This window comes from Bombus impatiens, unplaced genomic scaffold (assembly GCF_000188095.3).
Source record: "Bombus impatiens unplaced genomic scaffold, BIMP_2.2 scf_1112, whole genome shotgun sequence".
Classification (NCBI taxonomy): Eukaryota; Metazoa; Arthropoda; class Insecta; order Hymenoptera; family Apidae; genus Bombus; species Bombus impatiens.
In genome coordinates, this window is record NT_177531.1 from 115,266 (window position 1) to 121,047 (window position 5,782).

Sequence of the window (5,782 nt, forward strand, 5' to 3'; positions counted from 1 at the left end):
GCGTGTAGAAGATATTGGTAAACGGTATTTGCTCGTTCTATATGTGATAGTAAGGTATGTTCACGCTTCTAACTTCAATTATATGATTATAAAGCAGCATTTACGATTATTTTCTAAACTGTGTTTATAATAATATTCGTAGATTACCCCTCAAAGATGTGGATGCAAACACAGTGCACCGTTAGATGCAAGATTTGTTCTCATTTTCTTTTTATCGATGTTCTAAAAATGTGTAATCGTTCAATGGGGCACTTTTTATTTCAAAGTATCTTCTGCTTGTCGGTTATATTCAAAATGCCCTAACTGTCAATTTTCATACAATTTTTACAATTGTAAGAAGTTCGAGCGCTCCGGTCACCAATGACCACCGTGGCGTCACAGGAGAAACCGTGGCCGGTCATATCTGACCCACGTGGCAGTCATAGTGTTAAACAGCAAGACCTGTCGAAAATCTGGCCGCGTCGCGATCTTTTTCGACGTTTCACCAACAGGAAATAATTCGTCTGACTCTGTAATTTTTTGGAAATGAATTTACATTAGGTGCTTTTAATCAATTAGGATAATCGAATTCTACGATAATTTATTAAAATAAATTTATATTATTGAATTCACTTTGTACGATTCCACCTTTGGTGGAATAGTTGCGAGGTATTTCCTTTCCCGCTGTATAAAATCAATTCATATTATATTATTGAATTCTGCTGGATTCCCGTCGCAATTATGAAAAAGGATTCCGAGCATTCGCTCGATATTCTCTCCGTTATAATCCGTCTAAATCCTACAGTTTCATGAAATTTGACGAGATCGAGGTATCTTACGATTCTGCGACGATGCTATTTTTCTACCAGTTGCACGTACAAATTCTTTTTCCACCTCTGATTTATGCAATAGCCTGCTACCGTATCGTTTTTATTATTCCAATACGCTTTCCGTAACTTCATAAAACGATAATTTTCTCTGCTTACGTTTCTGTATAATCTCGCATTTAAGCAACCTTAACGCATCGTTTCACCGCTCGATTCTCGATAGATTAACGAGCTTAATCAAATATAAATTAATAGAAGATATCAACGTTCCGGTCGAATTGCAGATGCACAAAGAAGCAAAGCGGAGGTTCCGGTCGCCAGATTCGACGACCGGAGTACAACTTAATTTACCTTGCTATCTGATTTCTATTTCTCAACGATTAGTTTCGCGAGATATTCATCGATCGACGCGGATTATGAGGGAAACAGGCGTGGCTGCAGAGCTATCGGTGTCCAAGGTAACTTCTTCCACGCGACTATACACGATATTCGCATTATCAGGCAACTAACAGTCGAAACACGGGTTTTAGCGAAGGACGGGACAAGCATCGACCAACGTCGATATCGAGACCCGTCAGGACAATCCGGTATCTCTACTTTATTCTGTCTAAGTTTGCGCAACGGCCTGGAACGATTCGCAACTATCTGCAACTATCTGCAACTACCTGCAACAACCGTACAGGTTCTACCACAGTTTTCATCGTTCATAGTTTCTGAAGAGCAGTTTCGTTGATAGCGCGTCGCCTGTTTAGCAGCTAGCTTTCTCAGTTTTGTTCTTCTCGCTCGGTTTACCCGTGTTATCTACTCACACACTCGTCCTACGCTCCTCGCGTGTTTGTGTGTGTTTTTTTTTCCTATTCAAATAGAGCCGTCTGAGAACCAAGCCGCGCCACTACTTTCCTCTTTGATCCTCTTCCGAGGCAGCTCTACCGCTTTAAGCTTTCCTTGGGCGTTTCCATTTATTTATGATTCTTTCTACCGATAAGATCGAGACGCGAGAAGAATAGCGAGGGAGAAGCGCAGTATCGAGAAGGTAATTGGACGTACAGTTCTCGATCATCGAGTTATTGGATTGGATTGGTTTTGTCAATACCACCTAATGACAAAATCCGCAATCACTTAGTTGCCAACTCAATAGACGCAGAAATATCAATTGTTCTAACGCGAAGCTACGTCCTCGATATTTAGATTTCTCGAAACTCGAAGAAATTGAAATATTTAACGCCAATACGATAAATAATATTTTTCAAATCGTAGAAAGCTTCCCTGTATCTCTGACTCGTGTAATGTTCTTTAGAACTTTCGAACTCCTAGTAAACTCGAAATGTTCCTAGTTTACGGTATTGGTAATGGCTATTGGAAATGGCAATTTATGAATTGTTAGAAGTAAATGACCTTTTTCCTATATCTCGCGTTCTTCGTCAATAACAAAATATATAGTTACATCTTCGTGCAATTAAAATGATTGTGTGCCCGTTTGGCTACGTGGGTTTGATCAAGTAGGAAATTCATCTTAATACGTTTCTTGCGATTAATAATAATTTTTCAATAACATCCACGTTACTACGTTTACTACTTTACCAGGTTTTCCACTGTTTGGTCCTTAATGGACGAAGAACTGTGTCGTAAAATTCGCTCGTGCCTTTGGTTTTTTCTAAAAAAGTGAAAAATGTCCAAATTATCGGATGGTCGTGATTCAATGAGCAAGCGTAGCGACACAGCGAGAAATATAGGAGAGAACGAAGATCTAGCGCGGAGGTCATCAAGAACGTGCTCGACTTGCCAACTTCGGCGTAAATTTCCCAACCTGCACGTATCGCCGATCGCCCGGTCAATGCGGTGAACCGTTCGTTAAACGCCAACGCTGGAAAACTGGTTTTCTGCTTGAATCCTGAAATTTCCTGGAATCCAAGGAAATCTTCTGGAATCGTCTCGATGTCCTGAAATGGTCTCGGCTGACGGGGTGCAACGTCTGCCAGACTTCCGGCGAGAGAATGCGATTCGTCGGTGGCCATGTGTCGATTTCGAGGAATCTCGAGACGACTCTCAAAAATTAAACGCCTCTTGCTGCCGATTGCTACGGTTGCCGCTGGCAAGGCGAATGAACGAAACGTATGTTCCGTGACAAGTCTGTCCTGAAGAACGAGCGAATTGGAATGTTCGCGAAACGTCGAAGCAACGCGCAACGTGCTAGTAAAAACACGATCGAAATCCGATGAAGGATCTCGATAACGAGCAAAGGTGCGGCAGATGGTTGAAAATATTCTGCGATCGAAGTTTATCACATACACGCAACATATACGTTACATATACGCAAGATATTGACAAATGGTGGTGTAAATGGAAAAAGATTATCAATAACGAGGAGAAATAAAGCTGTATCAAGCCTATACGCTTTTACCAAAACACAAGTTATTTGACACAAATAACATTTAATGCAATCTCTTCTTTCCGATAAGAAAAATTGATAGCGATATTACGGTCCGACGAGAAATAATTGATTGAATGCAAAATTTAAAGTTCTTTCTTCATCAGGGAAGAACGTTATAACCTCTCGTATGATTTTGATCTGGCCACCAGGGAAATCTTCGGAACTACGCGTACGATTTTCTTGAAATTTTGAAGCAATATCCCGCGTAAGGTGGTATTCTAATTGTAGAATATACCGTAGAATATACCGTAGGATTTTTCCATTTTCCAATTTTCTAGAAACATTTCAAAGTTGAATATTTTATTATACGCGGTTTCGTTATCTTTAAACCGATGTCATTCTCAGGATTGTTAATATTCGTGAAAAATTCTACGCTATATCGTAAACACCAGATTGTAGTTCGCTGAAGAAAAAGAATTTTCTATTTGAAAGCTTGCTCTGAGAGTAACGACCAGCAGATAGGTTTCCCAGTAACGAACAACATTTCCATTTTGAAACAATTTTTCTCTCGAAAGGGATGAAAGGTAAGACTCTTATCTGCATTAATATCGCACGAAAATGTCCGAACTTTTCATTTTGTGATTATGTACTTATGAAAAAAGTTGCCAAACTTCGCTTATTTTTAGACTCCCTTAAGCTCGCTCTACGCGATTAAGTTTCTCGATTACTTTGAAGTAGTTTTAATTTTAGAAGAAAAGAACATTCTTTAATATCCACTCGCCGACGAGATAACAAATTTCCCGAGTACGATAAATTTCGTATTTATCGTACGAAATATTTTGTAATTTTATCCCAACAAAACGTTACCATCGTCAAACCAATTGAATTCAAATCTACGTAATTTCACGTCGTAAATGTTGAAACGTTAAAATTCATTTACCATCGCGGTATATCTCTTGCACCTAACGTACCACTCAGTATCTTAACTTGCAAATACAGGACACTCCCTATCCCTTTTCCCGCGGGTTGAATAAATCTGTCGCAGTCTTCCTGTTGATCTTGGTCACTTTCCAACGCGAGATGGACTTTTATCGTGCAACAAGACAGTCAGTCCGTCAGGCCACTTAGCTGTAAATCGTCAAGATCGCGGTCACTTGGTATTCCGTTTCCGTGACCAGTCTCCGCTTTCTCGACTAGCAAGGCTCTCGTAAACCTACCGAAAACGTCGCAGGAAAACCTGCAAGAGAGCGTTTTAGTCGTCTTTTCTTGCTCTCGCCGCGGGACCGATAAATTCCATTTAGAGGCCGAGGAACCGAGCCGCGATGCGGCCAAGCTCTCATGTACCGTAAAACGATGCAAAGCGGCGAATCCCGGTGGCGAAATCGGCCGATGCAAAGCGGAAGCTCGACGACCGTACCGCACCTCCCGGGCCGATCCCACGTTGCATCGCTAAGGAGATTCCGAGCTGGAATCTACGTGCGAAGTAGCACTTGTCGTTCGAGATCTAGTCCCTCCCTCGTCCTTTTCCACTCTTTCTCTTCCACCCATCCCTTCTTATCTTCTCACCCTTTTCGTTTGCGTTTCAATCTGCTTTCATCCTTCTCGGTGTTCCCCCTTTCGCTCCTCTTCACCCCTTTTCATTCGCTTTGTACTTCGTGCGTTCCTTTCTTTCTCTCCCAGTTTTCTCTTCTGCTTTTTCCATTCTCCTTTTGATTCGGCCGGTTTCTTTGTCCGCTTTCTCCTCTCAGTTTGTCGTAATGAAATCTGTGCGCGTGGCGAGTCGTTTGGCGAAAACGAGTGACCGACGACAGGCAGGCAGATCGACAGCAGGATATAACGCAGTAGCATTGGACGAAATAAAACGGCGAAGTAACTGTTTCGCACTTTAAAATTTAAATTACGGGGATTTACGTCGGCTGCTGATGAAATATGATAACCAGGCAGCCAGCAGAGCAGCAACTCGCTTCAACCGTATTTTTTCCCCGTTCTTGCAGATATTGTTTCGCTGTACACGAAGCCACGTCCATCCTATACCAAGGCTTTACGATGTTGCTTTGATGGTAGGATTTGCTAAGTCATCGAGACGCGTCCCTCTACCTCCCATCGCCGATGGAAATCCAGTCCAGTTGCTTGATTTATCTGGTTTCTGTTTGCGCTCGAATTTAAGCTCTCTGCTCGATGAAACCGCTTTAATCCGTGAGTCAACTGACAAATAGCCTGTTAACGACCTACGAATCAATTGGAAAACGGAGCGCGAATATCGAGACGTAAATCAATCTTCGGAGAAGCAATTTCTTCGCTCTTCGTGTCTTCGCTAGACGAATAACCCAGAAACAACCCTTTCCCGTATCTCTTGGTCCGATTCCACTGCACGTCGTCCCACCAGCCTTTCGAATAGTCTCCGTATCCAATAAAATATTCTACGTTCCGATCGAACGAACGCACCGCGAGTTCCTGATATTTGTTTCTCGAGTATTAGGCTGCCGAATGCACAGATATGTTTCTAACTACGAGCTAACTATCGCGTCGTTTTAACGCGCCAAATGGAAAATGATAAAATTGACGTTGAACTTTGCGCGACACAGGCGCGCTCGATGAATCATTT